This window comes from Crocodylus siamensis, chromosome 13 (assembly GCF_052110815.1).
Source record: "Crocodylus siamensis isolate JL-2025a chromosome 13, ASM5211081v1, whole genome shotgun sequence".
Taxonomy (NCBI): Eukaryota; Metazoa; Chordata; order Crocodylia; family Crocodylidae; genus Crocodylus; species Crocodylus siamensis.
The window spans coordinates 3848073-3873487 of record NC_143407.1 but is presented as its reverse complement, the minus strand read 5'-3'; the positions used below and the strand labels follow the sequence as shown (position 1 = coordinate 3873487).

At 53.1% G+C, this 25415-nt stretch overlaps 1 protein-coding gene across 1 annotated transcript in view; it reads left to right on the top strand.

Moving 5' to 3' along the window:
* The window catches only part of MAPKAPK2 (MAPK activated protein kinase 2), a 62395-nt gene that overhangs the window by 12767 nt on the left and 24213 nt on the right, over positions 1-25415 (top strand). The gene's annotated exons all lie outside the window — the stretch shown is intronic.

Here is a 25415-nt window from a genome sequence, read left to right as displayed (position 1 = left end):
GGGATGCTGTCTTCAAAGTGGGTTCATGAGTGCGTTTCCAGATGTGACCTCTTTCCCCCTGTTTTATGTTTCGTGGAAACAAACCGTCTTCACCTGAAAAGCCTGGTGTGGCTGACCTGGTTTCCTCTACAGCTCTTGGCTTGGAAGGGAGTGCCCCAGGCCCTGCTGCCACTGCAGCTTGGGTTAAATGACTCATGCAGCAGCTTTGCAGAGCTGTTTTGGAGCGGATGTTTGAAACGCCGCCCTCCCTGTCCCCCTCCGCCTTTATTCCAGGAAGGCTATGGGTGAGGTGGAGCTGCGGAAGGAGAACTGCCCCATTCAAGTAACCGGGGAGTTGATTTTGGACAGAGCACTGCCTGGACCCGCTGCTGCTGGAAGGGTCCTGGTTTGAGGCTCGATGCCGTTCCCACAGCTCCCGGCATGGATGAGCCGAAGGGATATTCCCCTTCTCTGACCCATTGCTCTCAAGTGCTGGTTGTCTAAGGCCAATGCTGGTGTTTTAAATTTGATTTTTTATTTTTTATTTTTAGGCTGCTCTCCTCAAAAGCATCGCAACCGCAACCTCTCCCAAAGCTTAAGGGAAGCTGTAGAGTTGGCCTCGGTCTTGCCTTTCTTCCATGAATATGCCTCCTTCCCTCCTCTCGCTTGCCTCTCACAAACCTTCCCGGCTTTAGCCACATCCCTCCCCCCCAAGCTACGCACACGGTTTGAGAAACCCCGGTCTGAGGTTAGTCCCACAGTCATGGTCCTGTTGTGCAAAGCCCACTGCAGCAAGGCTGAAAGCAGCAGTGTGGCTTGGAGGAGTCCTTGCCCCTGGGGCTGCTGCTGCCCAGGGGCTGGACACTTGCCCCACTGCTGCTGCTCTCTGAACGTCAGACTCGCTGTTCGCTGGTTGAATGTCCCCGTACCTGTTGCAGGCAAGTGAAGTCAACAGCTTTCGCTAAGGGGTTTGGGGGGGTTCTTGGGAAGCTTATCTCTGGCAACGGATGGATGTTTTCCTTGCTTTCAGTGCACTTGCGTGCGCAGTGCTCTTTCCTGGCACTCGCATTTATGGACTTTACCTTGAGGAGTGAAGGGCAGAAGACTCTCTGGCCTTGTTAGCATCAGCCAGCAAGAACGAGGCGAGCTTCCTGGCTGCTTTCTGTGCAGCACAGCTACAAGAAACCCTGCTTCTTGTCTGACAAACGATGCCCTTGCAGAGGTCTGTCAGTGCTGCGAGCAGGCAAATTCCCCCATGTCTGCTGAGGATATTCTTCTGTTCAATGACTCGGGCACCTCTCATTCCTCCTAATACACGCTCTGGTGTATTTGCACCCACAGAATAGATTAAAACGACCAAGAGTGTTTCCTAGCAAGAGAGGTGAGACCAGACCCCAGACGTCTGGGGTCTGGTTTTAATTGCCTGTAGGCTGTGTTCAACCTCAGCAGCTTTCTGCATCAGTCCAGCATCTGGGAAATACCCAAGATGTGTGGACGCTGTCTGGAGAAGAGCCACGAGGGTTATTTACTAAGCCGGGGCTGGCCGACCTGTAGCATCCGTCACGCAAATGGCACGGGTAGCCTCTGCCTGTGGCAGGCAGTAGATCAGTAAGGGCCAGGCAGTACAGCAGCGGATGGGGCAAGAAGCAGAGGGCAGAGCAAGGGATGGGGGAGCATGGGGCAAGGAGCAGAGGGCAGAGCAATGGATTGGGCAGGGGACGGGGTTTGGAGCGGGAAGGCAGGTGTAGATGAGCTCTGAGCAGAGGACTAGGAGCAATGACAGCTGGATTTCTGTGGCTCTGCTGACTCCAGCAGCGCCTCTTGCTTGCCACGGGGACAAGCAGTAGCCGGAGGGGAGCTGGGCTTGGGAAGTGCTGTGGCAGTGCTAATAAGGGCTTTTAGATATTTGCCTCTCCTTCCTGCAGGGAGCTGCTTCTGCCTTAGGAGAAATGTCTCGATTTCTGGAACTGGTGAGTGGATAGGGTATGGCGGCAGGATTGTCTAAGTGTTGACTGAGCCCCGTGTCCCTTCGGCGCTAAGCCCTTTTCATGAGGCTGCTTGTATAAGGGGGGGGAGCTTAAACCCTTTTGCAAAGCAAAAACTGGGATTCCTCCTGCCTGGTTGGCAGTGCGCTCTCCCCTTACTCCCGCCATGCCCGGAGGCTTTTGGCTGTATCTCTTCCCCGGGGTTGCTCTTAATGGTTAACTGCTGCTGAACTATATTAATTGGGCTCCGTACGAATTGGGCTGTCAAACGAATTTTATGTGTCAGGCTTGCTCGGAGATGAATAGTCCTGAATGGCAGGGTGATGCTTTTAGTTGGGTTTGCTGAGGGGACAGTGATGGGAAGGGAGATGAAATAAATAAAATACAAAAAAAGGGGGAAAAAACCCTCCGACCACCACTAGGTCTTCTCGGCCATCTTGTGACGAAGCAGGGGCCCGGTGGAGTGAAGCGATTAGCTGTGAACTTCAGGATATGCTGCTTGGAGGGATTAGCAAACCTTTCCATGTGTGCGAGACCAGGCACAAGTATTCACTAGCTCGCGTCATCCTTGTGTTTTAGGATCGGTTTTGGGATGGTGGACACTTTAATGAAGGGGTTTTAAATGTGCTGGTATAGCAGTGACTGCTTTGGTGAAGGGGGGGTGGGGCTCCCTGGGTAAAATTTTCTTTTTGGAGGCAACGCATCTGACTGACCTCTTTACTTTTCTGGGACTGCATCGTGGGATGAGCTTTGGGGCTGTGTGGTCCTGTGGATAGGAGTGGCTTGGGACTCCAGGGATTTGGATGGCTCTGTCACTAACCTAGTGTGTGACCGTAGGCGAGTTGCTTTCCGTTGCTCTTTACCTCGGCTTCCCTGTCTGTAGAATGGGCATGACTGCCTCACAAGGGTGTAGAGGCTTAATTGCTTTGTTTCAAGTGGTTGCTTTGAGGTTCTTGGGCGCATAGATACGCAGAGTATTAACACTTATCCTAAAGCCGGAGTCCAATTTTAGTAGCTGTGTCCTGAATTTCATAATGAGCTAGGAGCAGGATACCAAAGGGTACTTGATCCCACTTTTAAATAGAAACATAGCCTTTTTCCCCCCCCGCAGCGTGCTGAAGGGAAGGGGAAAGACTTCTTTGCAGGGGAATACAGTTGCCCTGAGAAGAAGAGAACAGCTGCTGTTGGGAATATGATGGAGATTGCCCCCGGAGCTGGCAGGCTGGGGGTGATGGGGCTGACCTGGTTTGTGAGGCCGATGTTGCTGCAGGTAGCCGTGTGTGTGCATGGCAGGGTGCCTGGCCTCACGCACTGGAAGGATCCACAGTCCCTTGATTTAATGTTTTTTTTTCCCACCCCAGCTACAGGCAGGGATCTTAAAGGCCTTGCTCATTCTCCAGTGACACACGGTCATTTTCAGGGATGAGAGCGATCATCCGCAGAGCTGGAAAATCCCCTAATTGTGAGGATTTATGGTTTCCCTCCCCCATCCCCATCCCTTCAGGATCTAAGCTTTCATTTCGCATGTTTTTAGCCCCACCATACAGCAGACTGCACTGTGCTCGGTGTGGGTCTCGAGCCTGTGGCTGGCCTGAAATGTTCGCACAAAGAGGGGGTGCAGTCTGGCCCTAAGCACGATGACACAAAGGTGAATATTATTCACGATCCTCCCTTCCCTCCACTGCTGACTGCAGCCAGCGCTTGTGCCGGACATCTAGGCATTGCCATTAGTAGTAGGCAAATGAATGGAAATGTGGGTTGATCTTGCTGTGGGTAATGCAGCTAGCAGGTGACAGCTGGGAATAGGACCCAGGAGTCCCCATCCCAGTGGACTGTTTGATAGCATCTGCTCCAATGCAGGCTGGCAGGCAATTGATAGCAAGGACGGGGGCAGGAGGGCGTGATGACCGACGTGGAGCTGCCCCATAGACGTGGAGCTGACCCCTTACGCTGTGGAGCCTCCTAAGCCGTGTTGATCCTTTCCTCTCTTTCTGTGCCCTGCCCCCAGCCCAATTAGCATCTGCTCTAATTATGTGCATTGCCAGGAGTCATCTGCTGCAGATCTGCTCCTTTCACAAAGTCTGGGTAGGGGCCAGGTGATGGGCCCAACAGGCGAGGATAGCCTCGCTCCCTGGGAATGGGAAGTTGTGTTCCTGAAAGGGGCCCTGTGGCAGGGAAACCCGTCTTGCTCCAAAATGTCTTGAGTGGGAAGGGGGAGGTGAAGTGCTTGTATACTCTCTCCTCTTAGAGATCAAAAGCACCCAGCGGTGTAGGGAGCTTGATGGAGTGTATTGGTGCAAAGTGGGGAAGGAGCTCATGGCCCAAGCGGGGAAACTAAGCTAGGAAAGCTTCCCATTGCTCTTGTTCCTCTGCCTCCAAGAAGCAAAACCGCCTTTCAACAACAGCCGAGGAGCCGGCACTGGCCCTTGCTGGTTTACGGAGCGCCGTGCTCCAACCGGAGATGCTGGGACCCTCCTGAAGGCTTGCAAACAGTTCGCGCAGGTTGTCTGGCTCTGCCGTACTGCCAGGGCTGATCCAGAGTGGGCTGGGAGAGCTGATGCAGAAAACCCTGCCGTTCACGGAGCCCAATAGCTCCAGCACCTCGGGTTTTAACGGCCAGCCCTAGCTACTGACGTCTCGGCGTAAACCGCGCGGAGGAGAGAGACTTCGCAGTTTGTCCGCGGCTCCTGCCTGGCTTGGGCCTGCCGCTGTCCTTGAATGTGCCACCATGTTGTGAAAGGGTGATCTTGTGATCTCTGCCAGTTATCTGCACCATGCTCTTGGGCAAGCTGGGCTCCTTTCCATGCCTTGCTTATCCCAGTAGCAGCTTTGGGGGCATTTTTTCTATATTGCCCGTCCGTGGGGCAAGGCACAGTCCCAAGCAGGCCAGCATGGAGACGGGTCAGGCAGGTGGGAGGCCCAGGGTCAGAGATCAGAAGGCTGCATAAATGATAGTAGATTTAGGAACCCCTAAGCAACTTGCTTTATGGGCTGTCATAAAGAAGAGGTCTCTGCCCTGAGGGGCTTGCAGTCCGCCGTGCACGGAGGCTCAATGCAGGCTGGGATGACTGTCTCTCTCCAAAGCGCCTGCTGATGTTTTGGGCCTGCGGAGACGATAAAAATCCTTTTGAACAAATAGCTGGGGAAAGGACACAGCGATATGAAGAGCTCCCAGTCTGCTGCGCTTCACCAGACGTCAAGGCCGTATAAATAAAACTCCCTCTTAAGCCTGTTAGGATGGAATAAATATATACACAAGGACTCCAGATCCACTGGCTGCCAGGGTTTGCGCTCTGGTATTTGTCTGTGCTCCTTGAATGGATGGAAAGTTCCTTTCATGGACACGCCGGAGAGGTGTGGGGTGGGCAACGGGGGGACCAGGCAGGTGCTTCTTGCTTCTGTAGTGGTTGCTAATCCACCCCGTTGCTGCCGGATCTGAGCGTCTTTCAGTCCGTGACATGACCGGCATCTGCTGGGTGTGTGGGTTCTCTGTGAGTGTGTGTGTGTGGGGGGGGGGGGGTTTGCTTTGAAAGGACCTTGTTTTACAGGGTGATTTAAACGCATGCATAGCTGAGTTTTTGTTCAAGTGGGCACAGGGCAAACTTGATTTCAGTTTGACTTGTGTGTACCCAGGTACCAACATGGCAAGCTTATTTTAGCTGCCTCCGGCCTGCTGCGGCAGGGCAGGCAGCCGTGGGGTCGCGTCATGGAAGCAGGAGCTGGCATTTCTTATTGAGCGGGTGAGGGAAATCCCAGCCGGGTCTTGTGAAAAGCAGCAGGAAGTGACACCTGATGTTACGTGCAGCACAGACATCGACGCCTCTGTTGTTCTAACCCTGTTTTCTTTTTCTTTTTTTGGTTTTGTTTTGTTATCAAGCTCCGTGTGTGTTTTGAAGGAAAGTGCAAAGTACGTAGGTTGCTGCCAAGTTCAAGGTGTATGTGTATGCGGTGCATTTGCCTCTAAATGAAACGTGTATAAAGGTCAGCCACTTCCTATAGTAAAAATGCAAATGCCCGCTTTCCCATTCACAGCTCTGCTTGCCCTGATGGGAAAGCTAATTGCATACAGAGCTTAGGGCAATGGGATTTGGAAGGAGTCGCGGAGAGCCTGGGTTCTGAGACAGGACAGCACTTGGAGAATTTTGTATGACAGTCTCCTGATCTTGGCCAAATTTGGGATCTTGGGTTTGAAACCCTCTTTTTTGCCTGCTAGACAAGGTTCTTTGGGTAGATGTCTTTTATTATTGGAAAAGTTGTTGCCTGCATAAAAGTTCTTCTTCCGGCATAGGGAGAGTCTGCTGGTGGTTGCGTGCTCTCCTGGGTAGAATAGGAGCGAATCTGCGAAGTGCAGGTCTATGAAAATGCAGATGTGTGGCAGAGAGGATCAAGGGGATGGGAGATGATAGGTGTGAGGTGGGGGGTGCTCTCGGGTAGTGCTGACTTAACTGCATTGCTGTGGGTTGGATTTGAACCAGTGCCTCATAGGTGGAAAGCTCTGTGGCTTGTTACCCACCCCCTGAGTCAGTCAGATGAAAGCCTGCCACTTCTAACCCCTGTTTGTTTTCAGCAGGACATTTATATTTCCCCCAGACCTGCAGGCAGGGATGGGCTGATTCATTTTAGCAGAGGGCAGACTGAAGTACAAAAGGGATGTCTGGTTTGTACCACCCCCATGCTGTCTGGTGGCAGTAGGTAACCCGCTGGCTTGGTAATGCTTCAGGCTCAATAAAGCCAGTCATATATTTTGCCTAACTGATTTATCCGGCTCTGCTGTCTCCCCTTTTCTCCACGGAAGATGCGCTGTACATCAGTCGCAGCCTTCCCGGAGTGTGTCGCATGGCCAGCCGCGCACATTTGCTCAAGATAAATGCTGCTCCTTGGAGGCGGTGATGAAGGTGTCTGCGGTGCTGTCCTTTCCAGAGAGCACGGCACTCTACGAATAGCATCCTCCGCCTAGGAGACCCCTCGGGAGGCCTGAGCCGGTTGTAGTGATCCAGAGCCCAATGGACGCATTGGTGCTGTTTCTACGTGCTAGAATCCCTATGATTAACAAAACGAGGAGCAACGGGCTCAAGTTGCAGCAAGGGAAGTTGAGGTTGGATATTAGGAAAAGCTTTGTCACTAGGAGGGGTAGTAAGACACTAGAGAGGTGGTGGAGCTCCATCCTTGGAGGTTTTGAAGACCCGGCTAGACAAAGCCGTGGCTGGGATGATGCAGTTGGGGCTGCTCCTGCTTTGAGCAGGAGGTTGGATGAGATGTGACCTGAGGTCTCTTCCACCCTCATCACTTACGACTGTATGATGGGAGTTGCATGGACACCTGCCATATTATCATTCCATTGATGTACAGTCATGCTTGGGTAGAAATGGGGGAGGGAGACGTTTGAAATTCAGTGAGATGGGCAGAGGTAACTCGAGTTTCCTAGAGGAGGTTTTCTTGCAACGTATTACTTGACTGTACGGTTAAATTCAGACTGAAGGCGGAGGGTGTGTGAGTGCATTAGGGTGGCAGTTTTGGAAGGAACTGCCTTGCCTTTCCCACATCCTCTGTCCTCCTAGTCTGCTGTTCTCACCCACCCTCGCCTTTGAAGTTGGCCAAGATGCGGTATGAGGAATTCTCCCTGCCCTGGAAGGGAACAGCTTTACCCTGAGGTTCGCTTTCGTTTTGTGCTTGTGTCCGGGGCCTCTTCTCATCCCTCACGGTGTTCAGCGCTGGGATTCGGCGAGGGACTCTTAGGGTATCGCCAGACCAGTCGGTGTCTCGTAATTGCCGCCTTATTATCCTGCACAGGTGGGGTCCTGGGGGCCTCTCTTCTTTGCACCTTTCTGATGTCTTGCCTCACAGCCTTTCTTTTTAAAGGAGCCTCATGTAAGCAAGGGCACAGAAGGCAGCTGAATGAGAGGCCAGGCTCGTGGGGCACAGGAAATGGTCTTGCCCTCCCTCCTGCATCTGGACAACTGTTTTCCGCTGGGGTGTGCTCAGCGTGGGCTGGGCCTTTGCACGCAGCTCCCATCCCGGGGCTTGCTGGAAGCGCGGCCCGAGGACGCTCGTTCCTGATGCTGCAGCTGATGGTAGAGCTCGGTTGCTGTGCAATATAAATAGGCCTCAGGTGCTTCTTCACTGGCTCGAGGCTGTCATTGTTCAGGTAGAGCATGGCTCATGGCCTCCTCCCTTTCCCCGGCTGTGCATGCATGCGCTCCCCATTCGTGCATCAGCTGCTCTTGTTCTTGTTATCGCTCTATAAATAACCAGCTGACACAACAGGTCGCATATCCTACTTCAGTCTCCCTCTCCCCTTGAGTCTCTTCCCCCTTTTCCACGCTCTCTTGGGGCATGTTATTAGCTCAGCTCCTTAGTCTGTTTTATCCTTGGTCTCTCTCGCGTTCTCCTCTCACCTCCCTTGGCTATTCTGCCCTCCTGGCTTGGCTCAGTTTCTCTGGAGAAATGTGACTTCTGCCCTCCTGCTTTCAGGCTACTTTCTCATCCTCTCTGAAACCCGCATCTTTTCCTTAGGCCTGCGCTTGGGAGCATCCCAGGGTCTTTGCTGACGGAGTGCGGCAGGGGCGAGATGGGGAGTCGCATCAATTGGAGCTCCTGTTCAGCGGTGGTTGGGGTTGGCCATGCCTTGCCCCCTTGGTGCAGATCCCAGCTCACCTTTGTCTCCTTGCTGAGGTCAGCATCGCTGCAGGGTGCCAACTGCCAGTCTAGGCAAGGTGAGAAGCCTTTGCTTGCACAGGGCCGACTGCCCCCTCCTCCTGCCCTCCTCCCGCGCTTGGTGAGCTCGCGTAGCAGGAGCGGGGTGATCTCAGCTGCGTGGCCTTGGGGTCACTGGATGACTGATGCCTCTGTCAGCCTGGCTGATAAAGCAAGCTCTCTGCTCAGTTCCCTGTCTTTCCTGGAAGTAGGGCTGTGTTGTAGGGGAAGGGGTTGGGGCTGTGATGTTTCTCCCTAAAATGGCCAACTGGTGGTGTTTGCCGTTGAAGCAAGACGCTGGTTTGGTTGATGGGACACTGGCCGGTTCCAACCCACGTGATGGTTGTTTTTTCTAAAGCCCACTACTGTTTGTGTATTCAGCGATAGGAAATGTGCTTCTCTGGAGTCAGTGTGAACTGGGGGAATCTCCCATGATCTAGAAGAGCAAAGGAAACTTGACAGATGCTGTGGGAGGCTTCCTTCCTCTGATTGGGGAAAATCCAGGAGGGTCACTTGAGGGTTTTTTTGGTTTGACATTTGCAAAGATTTGTGAAAGTCCATTGAGTTCAAACAGAGCCAGGCGCTCTGAACGATTCCAGCCAAACTCCACATGCTGGGAATCCCCAAGCGCCGTAGAGGAGGGGAAGTAAGGTACCCAGCTGGATGTGTCCACACAATGTTTTTTGGCCGGAGACGGTGGCTGGAGCTGCTCTGTGTGGGCATGTCGGCCTTAGCAAGCCTGGGTGGGCTCTTTGAATTCTGCCTATGTTTTACTGGCTTGGTTTCAAGTTGTGCAAAGTGGGATTTCATCTCTCCATCCATGGCCTTGTGTTTGTAGTGCTGTCTCTTGGTCTCTGTTCCTTCCTAGACCTTAGGAAACCCCTACTTTGCAGCCACAGCTCTGGTACGCCGATGCTTGCGCTCCTTAGTACCGTGCATCCCGCAGACTTTGGAGGGGATGTTTGAGAAGCAAGATGCTATTGCGTGCGAGAGGCATGGTTGGATCTTGATAGTTGAGGCTGTGCGTGTGAGCGTTGCTCCACTAACCTGATCTGGGTGTCTCCACAGCGTATACCTGTCCTGACCCCCCCCCTCCCCCTTTTGAAGCTGTGCTCTTTCCAAACTCAGTTACCCAAACCCTGCTGTCTTTTGGAGGGGGCCACCAGGGATGGGCTGGTGTCCAAAAGTGTTTGGGTCGGTGTCCGATTGATGCGACTCCCCATCTCCCTCCCGCTCTGGTTTTATTCCAGTCCCACGTGGTGATAAGTTTGCATCTTTTGTATTTGGGTTTTTAACTTGACCCCCGCCCCCTTTGCTGCTTTATTTGTGTGTCACCATCCCAGTGGAAGGCTGGGTCAGTGGAGACTGTTAGCACTGCCCCCTTGTTACCCGTTACCCATTGGTTTCGCAGTCTCTTTCTCTTCCTCCTCCGCCTTCCCCTTGCCCCCCTTTTGGTCGCCGGCACACGGCAGCCTCGATAGCTGCAGGTGCCCCTCTGCGGAGCCGCTCTTGGTTCCCTAATGGAGCCTCGCTCTGCGGTGCGCGACTGCTTTATTTTTAGCAAGGTGGAAAAAAGGTGCCAAGAATATTGGAAGCTCTTGGGACTCGTTTTTAATGAGACGCCGGAGGCCCCCTGATGGGGGGGGGCCGGCTGGCATCGGCCTCGTCCTGCAGGCCCTGGGGTGCAGGTTGGGCTCTGGAGGAAGGGGGGCACAGGGCCCCTGGCAGGTGGTTCCTATTTAAGCTCCAGCTTGCTTTCTTGCTTTCTGCCTTTGTGCTTCTGGAGAGGGCTTTTGTTCCCTTCTGAAAGGGCTGAATAGCTGCCACATCTGTCATTCTAGGAGAGTGGCCACTGGGGGAGGAATAAATGCTTGGCAGGTGCCCTGCCTGGCCGGAGCCTCGCGGTGCACGTGCATCCCAGGAAGGGTCTGCACGCACTCGGTGCCGTGGCAGCTGGTCACGGCATGCAGCCGGGTGAGAAGGAAAGCGCGCCCCATGCCTGAGAGAAAGTGCTCGTCTCCTCCCAGCAAATCTGCCCCGAAATCTCCCAGCTGGCCTAGGGGGCACTTGGAAGGCAGCGTGTTCCCCAGCCCAGCTCAGCTGCCTTCATTGCGGTAGCGTGGAGAGGGTTAGGATATCGCCCGTCTTTGAGCATAGCCCAAAATAAGAGGGTGGGAAGGTGCAGAAGGGAGAGCGTGACTAGCTTGAAGTCGTCCAGGGCCAGAGCCCTGTGAAGCAGGTGCCGCCAGCCCGGTGGTGACTGCAGTCTTGCCCGCAAGCAATACCTCTTTTGCAGAAAAGCCTGGACCCTGCCATGTGCTTTGAGGATTCCTCGCTAGCTCTGGGATAACTGGTTTGTCAGAGGGCGCGTGGGAAAGGCTGGCATTGCCTTGTTGGGGGACTATGGGCCGGGGAACCTGAGGTCCTCTGTGTATTGCCCACTCGTGGGTGACTGTCTGTTCTTGATAGATGGTTCTAGGCTGTGAAAAGGAGATGTTGATCCTGCTGGTTTACCCAAAGGGTCTCTAGATCCTAACGCCATTCACTTTGCTTTTCTCTCCTACGAAGCCTAATAGCCTTCAGATCACCTCTGCTCGCTCTCTGGCTTCTTGTGCGGAAAACCCACTTCCTAAGTGTAAGCACACGCTGCTTTTAATGCATGTCCAAGGGGCTGGCAGGGGTGGGGACTGTTGGTTTTCTTTGCTTAGAGCTAAAAGACCTTTCCCGCCTTCAAAGCCCAGTGGTTTCCTAAAGCAGGCTCTGTGCTCCTGGGTGTCTTTGGCACTGAGCTGTCTCCAGCTTTTGCAGGGTACCAGAAGATTGTGCAACCATTGTGACACGAGGCCATTTCCTGTTTCACGTGATAATTTGTCCTCCACCGCACAAGCTGCCTTATGAAAGCTTTGTCATGTCTCTCAGTGCCGTGCCAGCCCTCGCCACCTTATTGTGAAATTTACCCTCGGGCACTGCGGAGAGCTGAGAGATGGGAAGATGCTAAACATGTGAAACTCCGGCCTGCGCTGGGAGCTGCCTTTTGACTATTATTATTATTATTATGAAAATGTATAGCTGTGAATGCCACTTACTGTGTGTGATGGCAGGGGCTGGATTTTCAATAGCTCTGCCTCTCGGGCAGTGGGCAGTTCAGGAAACTTTGGAGAAAAAGCCTGTGAAATAATTGGATACCTGCAAAACCTTGCCCTGCTGTGGTAGCGAGTTCTATAGATGAATTGTATAGGGGATATTAAAAAAAGAAATTACCCTTCAATTCCACTGAATAGTTCCTCCTTGTACTACATGAAAAAGCGAATAGCCGGCTATCCCAGCCTTTATTTTGCATGATTCTGTCATGTCCCCGCTTATCTCCTCCTCCACTAAGGTCGAAGCATGTCCGTCTTTGCAACCGCTGTGCATATGGAGATGTCCCTACAGCTACCTTTCTCCCATGCCCTCCTTAGGAGTATGATAAAGAACCAGCATTGCTCCAGGTAGGAATTCCCCTCTGATTTATGGACTATTATTTACTTTTTAGTACAGTAGCGTCTACTGGGGGCGTTGTATTAAGTGCTGTATGTTTAAAGAAGAAACTCCTTGCTTGCATTAGACAGTGTGGGAGGGGAAACAGAGGCACGCAGAGGTCAAGTGCTTTGTTTGAGATCACGCGTGACTCAGATGACCTGGTTTTTCAGTCGCATGCACCCTACTACATGCCTGGCCTTCTAGTAAACTGGCAGTGAAAGCTTTTAGTATTCTTTACCTTGTTCCTGATGTGCATTTTAAGGCTGGTGCTTTGACGGTCTGTGGTGACAACCCAGGCCCTTCTCCTGAGTGAAACCCAAGGCAGTGGGTGAGCTCTTCATAGCGGTCCTTCCTTGCCAACATGTGACATCTCACATTTGTTAGCACTGAGCTCCAGTTGCCGTCCTGTTGCCTGCTCACTTAGTGTCCTTAGATGCCTTTGAAGTCGTGATGAACCTAATAATTTTGTCACTTAAGCATTGCCGCCTCCCACGTCCACCTTGTGATGCAAACACATCAATGCTGTGACATTTTCCTCAAGTGGAGCGGTGGAACGAGGGAGCTGCAGACTCGTTGATCTGGATGCTCTTCCTTCACTGACGCTCCATAAAAACGCAGACAAAAGAGTGATTAAAATCTAATCTTGAAAACATAATAGTAGCTGCAGTGATATGAAAAGCCCTCCAAACGTAGTGCCGCTTCAACCACCTGCCCGGCTGTACTGCTGACTTGAATGTGGGCATCATTAGCCGAAACAGTCGCTGCCTGTTGAAATGATGGTAACACTGACGTGAAAGGTGGAGGCTTCCTATCCCGTAGAGCCGCTTCATCTGAGCCTGGAAGTGTGGTTATGTGGTTAAGTCACCGGATTAGGTCTGAGCAGGCCTGTTTTCTCGTTCTGCTTTTGGCGCAGGTTTGTTGTGAGAGTTTGGGCAAGTCCAGCGTTTGGGATGCTCCTTCCTTTGTACAGTAAGGACAACAACAGTTTCTCTGTCTTGTCTGTGTAGCCTGCGGGATTTTTGGGACTGTGTGTGTGTGTGTACAGCACCTAACAAAGTGACCTCGTATCCCCCCCCATCAGCTGCAACTGCCAGCTGCTGCTTTCATGCAGATGTTCAGGTTTGCACTAGAGCCGTTCTCCTGTGACTGTAGGCTCTCAAGCTGCCTATTCTAGCAGCAATGTTCATAGCCCTGCATTTGGTAACCATCATTGTTCCTGTTCCACGGATTGGGGCTCACAATCTTTTCCTTCCGCAGTCCTAAGTGAACAGCTCCCAGTAAAGGGTAAAATTTTGCTTCTTGCAAGCCCCATCACACTTGCCACACCTCAAACACTTCACAAGCTGCTTTCCCCAAGGGCGGCGATGCCAAACCGCTGGGTAGGGTCTTGCGGTGCACTCAGCAGGACTTGGATCCATGCAGCTCTGCGGAGCGTCACCTGCTCGGGTAGAGGAGCGTGTCCGAACTGGAACTTGGAGCGAGGTGGACGATATCTAGAGAGCTAGTTAATCTGGTAGCCCTTGGGACTGGGCCGCACAAGTGGCAGAGCTCCCCTACACGGTGCTTCGGCACGGTCGCTGGGAGCGCTCTGCTAGGCCGTTTCTCCTGATATCAGAATTCCCTTAATTAATGTCACAGCTGTGTTGTTGTGGCAGGGGAGACCCGGAGACCTGGTGGGATGGTGCCTTGCCTTCCCCTTTCCGGTGCTGCACTGCCTAGTCTAAACCGCATCTAAAGTTGAGAGCATGCTGGAGTTGCACGGAGGAGCGCTGCGATGTAATGCATCCTGCATCCCAAGATCCTGCGGGCCTGTGTTTTTGGCTGCTTGTCCATCTGCTGCTGTCCAGGTCTCCCTCCCACTGAATACCTTCCTCTCTGATCATTTCCCTTCAGGGGTATTTGCTCTTCTTTTCCCTCGGAGAGTCTCTTTCATTTCCTTCCCCTGCTCGTAACCTCTCTGAGGCTCCCTCGCAGCATTATTTCACCATCCTTCCCGGCATTCGCGTTTTGCCTGTGAATTTCATTACTGCCCAGTTGACTCCGTCTTCCGTCTCTTAATGGAGATGTGAAACATGCCTCCCTTCCCTCTCCTAAAGCTCAGTGCGCAGCAGTTGACCCCTCACTGCTGCCTGCTCTTGGGCAGTTTGCTGCACAAGAGGTGCTCAGGTTGGGTCTGCCCCATCTGAATACTTGGGAGAAGTCTGCTTTCCTTTCCAGGCTGATTCTTCAGTTAAAAAACAAATGTTTGGCAAATGTACACAGCCGCCTTTAGCGGGGAGAGCCCTGGGTTTACTTTGTGGGTAGTTTGCAAGACCTACAGCTTGTTTGGTCATCACTAGGTTGGACTTACCTGCCACGGGATGAGAACAGCGTACCCACCTTTTTCCATATGCCTCGAGGGGAGACTTCATGTTGGGCCACCTTGTTTCCCGGGACAGGAGGGTGAGGGCATCTCTGTCTTCTGGCTCCCGTCGGTACAGCTGCTGTTTCTAGAAAAACTAAAAACTGAGCCCATGTCCGTCTCCCCTGGAACAGCAGGTGGGCCATTTGTGACCCACGGGGCATCTTGAGAGTCAGCATGAGGGTTAATGGGAGCAGGGTGGCAAGCTAGCAGCTGGACTTTGTCTCTGCGTCGGGCAGGGAAGGCCTGTCCATCAGTTGTCAATGGAAGGCATCGACCCTCCAGGAATTGGGGGATCCCTTACAGTGCCCAGGATGTGTTTGACTCTTTAAAATGCAAACGTGTCAGTTTTTATCGACTCAGCAGCACTCAAAAGGGAGATGGCAAATGTCTGTCATAACCTCATCTCTGCTGCCCCTGAAACGCGTACGACGGTGGGTGGTGTTTTGCTTGTCAACTCTCAGCTAAGGACCTCGGAGTTCCCACCTGCTCATCACGATGGCGTGTGTGCGCGTGCATGCGAGAGAGAGAGAGAAATACAAGCCTTGCACCAAATCAAAGGGGCACTTGTTCTCTTTGCTTCCTCGTCTTTGCTGTTCTGGAGGGATCCGCATAACCGTGAACAGAGCTGTGGGAGGGGCGAGATGATTGCGGACCATCGCGGTTTCTGGAATTGGGAGAAGCCGGAGCGATTCACGGGAACTCGGCACGAGGAGGAGGCGAGGCTGAATCAGTGCAGCGGTATCTGAGGACGTGTGCCGTACTTGGAATAGATGTGCGTGTATAATCCCTTGTTCTCTCGGGTAACTCTCCCTCCAGAGATAATGGGCTGCAGGTGTGCAGGAAGGGGCTCATGCCGTGCTCCCAGAGACTTGACAGGGTTTTTAAGAATTTGGTTCTGGGAAGTGGCAGCATGGCTAATGCGAGAGACCAAACCTAGCTGCCGAGAGCTTGACTTAGGTCAGGAGCTGGGAGTGGGGGTATTCAAGCTATGTGCACGGTGCAGGAGATCCTGTACGTGGTTTTTGTTAAAGCCGTGCGGGTGTCCCCGGCTGAGTTCATTCTGGAAGACAGCGAAGTGTGAAATAATGTTTCTTTAGCAGTGAGTGGTGCAGGGGCAGGCAAATCTGTAGGACTCGACTTTTTTGTCGTGGGGATGGCCCCGGTGTGTTTTGTGACTTTTTTTCCAGGAGGAGCATTTTATTGAAGTAGTTGACTTCAAGGTTCATGTTTTTGAAGGTGCAGAAAGCCAAGAGCGTGCATTGGGGTCAGCGTGACTGTGGGTGCTTGGCACTGTTGTACAGGTGGCTTTGAAGCCCCTGCCAGGATGGCCTGAGTTACTCAGAGCATGATCTCGCGGCTGATGTGGTGGGGCTTCCTTCAGGTGACCAGCTCGTGGACTTCGTTGCAGCTGACGAGCGTTTAAGTTTGCACGCAGCTGATTTCTCTCCTGCTGTGTAATGACTCCTGGGGGATCTGGACTGAGCCAATGTGCACGCTGCCAGCAAAAGCTGTCTGCTGAAATCTCCAAGGTGCTAAGCTGCTGTGAGGCGAGCTCATACTGATGGGGGGAGAGCGGTGCCCCCTCTTCTCATGTCCTGGTTCTTCTGCTTTTGTGCGATTGAATGGTGTGGGGCATTCCTAACGAAGACAAATATTGAGGCAAGCCACTGCTTCATTAGCTCACATCAGTAATTCCAGTGGACCTGCAGTCTGCTCCTCTTGCCCCGGTGGCAGCGATGCGGGGGGTCTTTAGCAGCGCACGGCTTTAGCATCATAAAAATTAGTTGCAGTTTCCTCCCTGTGAAAGCTGCTAGGGGATGGGATACATCTGGCGAGACTAGCTGAATAATTTTGCAGCCCTGTCCTCCACCCCCGCTCATTGTGTTTTAATGAGGTGCCTATTGCAGGAAGTCCTTCATGGAGCTGGAGTTAAGGCACTGCAGAGATATGGTCCACAGCGAAGCCGTTTCTAGCCTGCGTCTTCGGAGGATGCCAGCTGGGACAGAAGGGCTATTGTCTGCCTTTACCTTTGTTTGCCAAACTGAAGGGGGGGGTGAGGGTGGCTTTGGGATCTCCGGAGAAATCGTCACCGACTCCAAGGACACCCGTGTTAATTCACACGGGCTCTGACCGTACTTGGTGATGTGCTTGAGCCCACCTCAATGCCAGGTCTGAGGATGACATCAGAGGCGATACGGGAGCACAGACATCCCCGATGCAGGCGCATCAGAGTCTCTTTTCTCCATGGTACCTTATGTGTAACGGAAATAGTAGTTACAGCAACTAGGGTCTCTTTAAGCAAAGCCCCTGGCAGCCTTCAAGTACACTCAGCAAACAGCTGGTCAGCTCCCTGTACTGTCCAGCTGTCGCCGTTTCCTTTCCTCCCTTTTGTCTTTAACCCCCAAGGTATTTTGTGTATAAATAGAAGCCTCTTCACCCTGCTCGTCAGCTGCCTCCTGCCCTTGTCCGGCAGCGTCTGTGGGGCTGCAAACCCGATTCTCTCAATGCGGTTAGCTCCCCGTGGGTAAGTCAACTGAGGAACAGAAAACTAACTTTGGATAGGTCCGATGGGATGTGGTGGGGTTGCTGGCAAGATATTTGCATATCTAGCTTGTAGAAGCTTTTTGCAGAGGTAAGAAAGGGGGAAAAACACAGTTAAAAAACCACAAAGGAGGGTTTGTCTGGCTTGGCCTTGGAGGTGGGCAGAGACGGGGAGCAGTCCTACATGCATCCTCTGCCCCAGGGAAGTGCACCCCTCAGGGCGAAGGGCTCTGAAGTCCTGGAGCACGGCTCGCACGAGTCCCAAGGATGACTCGACCTGACCTTTCCATCTTGTATGTGAAATGGCTCTTCAAAGGTCCGTTTATCTTCAGAGCGAACGCCCTGCTGTTCTTGTGATGGAAACCTGCTGATGAACGCTTTAAACAGGAACTCTTGGAAAGAGGAAAAATAGATTCAGCCCTTTGACTCCTCCACTGTGGCTCAGTGGGAGTAAGGGAGCTTGGGAGAAGGAAGGAAATGGGCAAATGAATAATGTGTGCCTAAACAAGGACTTCTTTCCTAAACAGGGATATAAGCATTGAGAAACTGGGGGCTGTGGTGTCGACACCCACACAGTCAGATGTGTTGCCAGCTGGCTGGAGGGCCGCACCAGAGGGTGGTGGTGGACGGGTCCTTTTCAACCTGGAAGGACGTGGGCAGTGGGGTCCCCCGGGGCTCAGTCCTCAGGCCCGCACTGTTCAACATCTTCATCAGTGGCTTGGACGAGGGGGTAAAAAGCACCTGTTGAAATTTGCTGATGACACTAAGATGTGGGGGGACGTGGGCACACTGGAAGGAAGCAACAGGCTCCAATCAGACCTAGACAGGTTACAAGGGTGGGCGGATGTGAATAGCATGGGTTTCAACTCAGACAAGTGCAAGGTGCTGCACCTGGGGAGGAACAACCGGCACCATACCTACAGGCTGGGGGACTCCCTTCTCGGCAGGGCAGAGGCAGAAAAGGATCTTGGAGTCATCATTGACTCCAAGGTGAACACGGGCCGGCAGTGTGGGGTCGCGGTCAGGAAGGCCACCCGCACCTTGTCCTGCATCCACAGAGGCATCTCGAGCAGGTCCGGGGAGGTGATCCTCCCCCTCTGTGTGGCGCTGGTCAGGCCGCAGCTGGAGGACTGCGTCCAGTTCTGGGTGCCGCACTTCAGGAGGGATGTGGACAGCACGGAGAGGGTCCAGAGGAGGCCACTCGCATGGTCAGGGGCAGCAGGGCAGGCCCTACAAGGAGAGGCGACAGGACCTGAACCTGTTCAGCCTCCACAAGAGGAGGCCGAGGGGGGATCTAGTGGCCTGTTATAAACTAGTCGGGGGGATCAGCAGGCACTGGGGGGAGTCCCTGTTCCCCCGAGCACGCCCAGGAGTGACCAGGAATAACGGTCACAAGCTGGCAGAGGGCAGGTTTAGGCTAGATATCAGGAGGCGCGACTTCACGGTCAGGGCGGCTAGGGTCTGGGACCAACTTCCAAGGGAAGTGGTGCAGGCTCCTACCCCGGGGGTCTTTAAGAGGAGGTTGGATGAACACCTCGCTGGGGTCGTTTGACCCTGTACTCTTTCCTGCCATGGCAGGGGTTGGACTCGATGATCTGGTCGGGTCTCTTCTGACCCTAGAAACTATGAAACTATGAAATACTTGTACTTCCCCATGTCCAGCCATCCCAAACACCAGCTGCCCATTGGTTCTGGACAAGATGATACCAGCTAGTATGACTTGGGTGCTCTTACGTGGATGGGACCAGCCTGTCTCTCCAAGTATCCAGGCAAGGGCTTTCTCTAAACCTGGATGGTCATGAAGAATCCCCCGATTCCTCCATCGGTTTTCCTTGGGCCACTACGGCAGTGGCACGACTGTGTTGAAGTCTGTGCTCAGCACTGCTGCCCTTGCCCTCTGTCAAGGGGATGCTTTCATAACACCGGGATCCAGTTACCGCATGTCATGCCTTTTTTTTTCCGATGCGGCTGCAGGCTTGCTCAGCAGTAACTGCTTGCGCTGGCATCGGCGCGAGAGCGCAGGGAAGCGTCGTGGTGTGGCTTCACCCAGCCTGCTCGGGGTGGTCCATTTCCCAAACCTGTTACCAGCTTCAAAGGACTACGCTAGGCTGGGGCATCGTTTCCTTTCTTCGTCCAGACAGCCGTCACTCCGGAAAGGGGTCTAGCTCCTGGTCCTGCGTCTCTCCTGCTCTGAGGTTCACTTGTTAAGATCACTCTGAATATCTGATTTAGTCCCGTCTTTGGCTGACGCTAGAGGATCCTCAACACCTGATCCTAGCGTTTTTGGGAGTCTTTGCCTGCCTGTTTCCCCATCTGTAATCGGAGGGAATACCTCCCCACCTCTGAGCCTCACATAAAGCTCTGTATAGGGGCATGGATCATTTCCCATCCCGCTTTTTTACCTTTGCAATTCAAGCAGTGACTGATTGCACCTCGGCAGCCTTCCTTGGATGTTGGCAACGTTCCTGTTTCACAAATGGAGAGATGAAACGCCCTCTTCAGGGCTGTGCTGCGGTGAGAGACCTGGAGCCCCTTGGCCCCCAGCCCTGCTACAGCCCAGTAGACTTCAAATCCTTTGCGTGGTTTAGTGGCACTGTCAGGACACAGCTGGGGGCCCAGGAGTCGTACCAGCCAGTGGCTGGGGTGCGACACACTCACAAATGTGTGTTTCAGGTCCTGCCTGGCTGCTCTTTCGAGGATATGCCATCTTGGGCAAGGTGGGAACCTTTTGGTTCTTCAGCTCAGGCCGTAGCAGCGCCCGGTTCTAGCTCCGGAGGTCTCCGGTCTCCCCTGTATATTGGCCAAGATGGCAGCCCCGTGGCAATTAGAAGAAAATTTGGGTGGATTTATCTGTGGCGGGAAATGGAAAATGGAAGAAGGAAGAGAGAGAAGTTGTCTATTGAGCGAGTGACTTTTATGTTGGCTACGGTGGAAAGAGATCTTAGTTGCTTTTCTGTGAATCGTATGTGCCTTTTAGATTAGATAATGTCCTTTCCTAATCTGAAAGCCTCTCCAGTGATTCTGAAACCTCCTGGGTTTCTCTTTTCTTATTGCTGGTTCCTTTTCTGGGAGGACATTTGCTCCCCACACAGCTGTGTGGGAGGTGTGCTGGTCCCGGTGGTTTGGGAGCTGTAGCCAGTCAGGCTCTGGAATAGGCTTTTCCTTTTAATGCAGATGCATGCTCGTGCTTGATTTCCAGAAGCTGACTAACAGGATATTTCCAGGATTTCCTGGGTGCTGTGACCGTAATCCCTTTGGTAAAATCGCGCCTGCCTTGGTTGTAAGCTCTAACCCTAAAAACACTTCCTACCTCGGAGAGTGGGCAAGCCCTCTCCTCTCCAGCGGCCACTTAACTTGTCAGACGGATCAAACCGTGTTTCTTCCTGAACCTTTCCAAGGAAACGCAAGAGAGAGAAGGCTGTCCCATGCAACTGGCCCGGTGTGTCCAGTGTACGGGAGCTCGGGGCTCAATGAATGCTGTCGAGATCAAAACCTTGTGTGTCGGCTGTCGGTGCTGCTCCAGCCTTGGTGGGGAGCCAGTGAAGTTCATGGCTTCACTTCATGGCTGAAGTGCAGGGCAGGTACACCTGGGGTCTTTGCTAATTGTGACTGCCGTGGGATTTTCTTTTACTTTCACGAAATGAAAGATCGCTGCTATCAGTTCCTCAGGCAGGTGCCGTCACGTGAAGTCCTAATGGCACGGTCATAGCGGAGCCCGAGCCGAGAAGGGGAACCAGAGGCAGCAGAGCTGGAAAAAGCTGAAGTGAAAACAGCTGCATCCTGTCCGGCTCTTACTGTAAATTGTCAATCTTCATCTCTCTCCTCTTCCTTGCCCCCCCACCCTCTCTCCCTGCGCTCAGCTGGGGAAGGCTATTTCTGACACCTGCCCGTCTCTTCAGGGTTGGATTTAGAAAGCTGGCTATTTTTGTAGCAAATCCTCCTGCTTCTTCAAGTGTCTGACCCGTGGCGCAAGCAGCTGATGAACAAGGTGGTACATATAGCCTCGCTCTGCTCTGGCAGTGGTGGGGGGCAGGGATGAATTAATCCTTTGTGTCATAAAACAACCCAACGGGCTGTCCCCTCCCCAGTGTGCTCAGAGGCAGCGAGGAGCAAATATATTGCCGCAGTTGGATACCGGCGGTCTAAATTGGGCAAGTGCTCACGATGCGATATGCTGCTCTTAGCAGCTGCCCAAGAATGGAGCCTGCCGTGGGCTGCAGCGTGATGGTGCCTTTGTACCACAGTGCTGCAGCAGCGTGCGTAGGGAGTATCCGTGCAATAGGTAGGGCACGGGACTGGGCCTTGGCCATCCTTTGAGATCATTGCATCATGAACACGGTGTTGGAGGGAGCTGGAGCAGTGTGGGTTATTTCTTCTGTCCAGGGACTTCAATGTACTTTTTAAACTTTTGTTAATGATTCTAATATAATAACCCCCTGAGAAGCAGAGGCATGATTCCTAAGAAGGGAAATTAAGCCGTGGAACAATTGGATGATTTCCTTGTCTTCCAAAATGGGGCTGCAACACAAGTCTCCTGGCCCCCTTGTAGAAATGTCTCCTTATGGCAGGGGTTCTTAACCTGGGGTCCACGGACCCCCAAGGGGTCTGTGGATAGATTTCAGGGGGTCCGTGAGCTTGGATGGGAAAAAAATTACATCTTTATTTTCACTGATCTCTATGTACTTTTATTTTATGCCTTTAAAAACATTATTCTGAGAAGGGGTCCATAGGCTTCACCAGACTGCCAAAGAGGTCCATGGCACAAAAAAGGTTAAGAACCCCTGCCTTACGGGATGCGACATATTTAAAGGGTTACTTAAAATCCTGTACATAGTTGGAATGAAATCCCTGCTGTAGGCTTTTATAGGATAGCAGAAAAGGGGAGATAAAGCAGAAGGGATGAGAGGTTTGCTCAGGTCTGGGAGATTTGTTATGCAGTTTCTATAGAAACCCGCGGGCTTCATCTTGGTTATATTTGCAACAAGGTGAGCCTTGAAGTGCAAGACCACCTTGGCGCTTGGGCCAAGCCCTGAACCCAGCTAGTGCACAACAAAAAGGGCAGCGCTTCTGTGATGAGGCACATGTCCTTTCCTTGTGCTTGTCCTGGCCTCGTGCCCTCCAGCCTGTGGAAAAGACACGCGTGGCAGCCAGAAAGGAGAGTGTGGGGTGAGGGTGTTGAGTCCCCTGTCCTCTCCTATGTTCTCTCTCTCTCTCTCTCTCTCTCTCTCTCTCAGGGTATCTTGTCTATTGTTGGCGTTTGAATACAATCCAAGGCCCTGCTGGGATCGGGAAGGCAGCGTGCCAGCTCCTGTGTCGGGAGGGAAACTTCTTGCCCCAAAGAGCTCAGCACCTAAAAGCAAAACTGCATAACCATGGTGGGAGGCACTGTCCCCTCGCCTGGGTCCGTCAAATGAGTGCCAGGGTCCCCAGCCAGCCACTTGAAGACTAATGGTCTGGGCATGGTGAATCAATTCCAGCTAGGGATTTTGTGCGTGTCTCTTAAAACCTCAGCCCCACATGCTGGCCGGCAGCCAGTCTCCCACGACCTCGCTCGGGAGCTCTCTGTTCGGCTTTGCTGTTCAACACCTCCCGTGCATGTTGGGAATGTGCTTGGGGCTAGGGTAAGGGCCAGTGGATGAGGAGTGAGGGAGTGTGGCTAAGAATAGAAGATGATAGCAGCAGTAAAACTCGCCAGCAAATTTCCTGTCCTTTCTGGGTCCAGTTGCACAGGGGCTGCTGGGATAACGAGGGGGGGCCGGGAGCGTGCCTTGCCCCTGCTCCAGAAGTGGCAAAAGGCTGAGGTTGATTTGCAGAGAGGCATCGATGACACCTACCTCTTGCTTTGGTCTGGGTGGTACGCTGGGAGTGAATGTGCCCGAAACAGCTGGAGCCGCGGTTCCCTTTCTACCTCGGGCCTTTCCAGATGTTCTGGAGGTGCCGGTTCTGACTTGGGCATCCTCAAACTTGGGAGGCCGGTTTTTGTGGGTGCAGGAGGGAGAGAAGAAGTTTCCTAGTAAGTGTGTATAGGCGAGCTGTTGTCCTCGGCTACAGTTTTCCTCCCTTCTTGTGTGCTATGGGTCACCACCCTCAAGATTTGGGCAAAGTTTAGCGCTAGGATTCCTGTGTCAGAGGTATGGAGCCCATGGCCTGGCTGGTGAATTCACAGAGTCCATTCGGCATGTTTACAACCAGTTTTCCCGTTGCAGATTTTGTTAAAGTAACCTCATATCCCACTTCTCCTGTATCTAGCCAGGTCCTGACCCAAGTCTGAAGGCATCTGAGGTCACGTGCCTGGTTGTCATTCTTGGGGTGACAACTTGGGGCATCTCCTTGGGGTATTAATGCCAGAGTCGGTCAAAATTACTGAGCTATTTCAGTCCTCATTTTAGCGGGGGCGGGGATTGGAGTTGCTGCTGGGAGATGCGGGAGGGAAACGGGTGGGGAAGAGGCAGTTCATGCCAGACCTGGGAGACCACCGCCTCTCACCGCGGGATAGGAAATGTGACTGGCCGGCAGTGTCCTCTCCCCGATACCTGCCTCCCCTGGGCCCCAGGAGGAGAAGAGCGGAGGCTGGGGATTGGGGGAGTGCGGGGGTTTAATCCTGGACCAAAGAGAGAATTTGCTCGTCTCTACATGATTCATTGGACGTCACTGGGGCCAAGGGGCGGCAGGCCCTTTCTCACGCTTGCTTATAATCTAAATATTGCTCCCGGTTGGTCTCTCCCACTCTGCCGCCCACCTGCTCTACTTGACCTTTCCCTGAGCTGCCAAATATGCCCACTCTTCAGGTGTTTCCACTTGAGGCCTGGGGAGAACTCAAAGCTTGGGGCTCTTGTCTTACAGCTGCATCACAGGGATGGATCTGGCTTGGGGTGGGGGCTCAGTCTCCTTTCCCCAGAGCTCCTGCAGCCTGCCCACCGTCTTCCCTGGCAGCACAGTCCCCGATCGGAAAATCCTCGACTGACACATTTCGCTGCTGTTACCAGCTTGCCCTGCAGCCCGCAGAAGCTCCAGCACGGCACAGATCGTTCTCTTCTGGGAGATCAACCTCTCCGTCTCCCGTTCCTTGCTGGAGTCTTGCCTCGTTCCCACAGCACAACAGGAAATCGCAGAGGAGCTGCAATGTTTTAGTTGCGTTGCGTCTCGGGTATTTTGAAAGCTGTCAGGCAGCTGTTTGCTTGCCTGCGGGGCAGAGGTGAATGTTTCTGCAGGTGACGGAGGCCGCAGCCTCCGACGTCTTCATTAGCATTGCGCTCAGCTTCTTTACAAGGGCGCTGAGCAGCCTCTAAGAAGTAGATGCATCTTTTGATATCCCTCCTGTTCGTCACGCTTGGATTCGTGTTAAATGATCTATTTCCTGCTGGCCGCTTTTTCCAGCTGGTAATTACGAAGTCATCTTTGTCTTCCCTTCCTGCCCCCTCCGCCCACAGACTGTGGAAACAGAGCTTTAAATAAGAGGGTTTTGGGGGGGCGGCTGTTGTATTTTGTTTACTCGATAAGAATGCCCTTTGCCCCCGGCTTGCATCATTGCCCTGCCTACACGGGCTTTTGGCCCGAAGCGGGCGGTGCGAGTGCACAAGAGGGAAGTGCAGTCTGTGGATTGGTAAAACGTGCGTCTTTGTTCCTTCTCCGCACACGCGTGTGGACAGCAAATGTGGATGCGTAAGGGTGTCGGAGGATTGCTGTGCGCTGGGATTTCTCCCTTCAAGCAAGGGCCGGACTAGTTGGAGGACTCTGCAGTGGACTTGGGGAGTGGCCCTGTGTAGCCCAGAAGAAGAGGTCAGAGGGCCCAATGTGGAGGTCCGCATCCACGTTCTGCGTGCGTCGTTCAGCTCTCGTGCGTCCGTGTCCTAGGCCTCAGGCCGCATAAAGCTTTACCAGCGGGAACCGAAGCTGTCAATTGTGCCACGTAGGCAAAGGCAGAGACGTGGGAGGTGGTAGAGTGCAGCTGGTGGATGAAATTGTGCTCGGCCGCAACTCCCTCTAAAAACACAGTTGGGTTGGTGTGCGTAGCACACACCTAGGTCATCTTCCAGGCCAGCTAAGGTGCAGTTGTTCTGTGGGGTTTACGCGAGCTAGACTGATCTCAGGAAGGGGGCTTCTCTGACTTGTTTGGACGTTGTACCGCATACAGCCTGCTGCATACAACACGAGCCTTGGTGCAGTCGTCTCTCCCCTGAGCAGCGGACACCCTGGAGTGGGAGTAGCCTCCCACTTGTATCCCATCGGCTCCACATGGACCTCGTGTTACTAGTGTATTACGTACATGGATGACTCCCACGCCACAAGTGCCG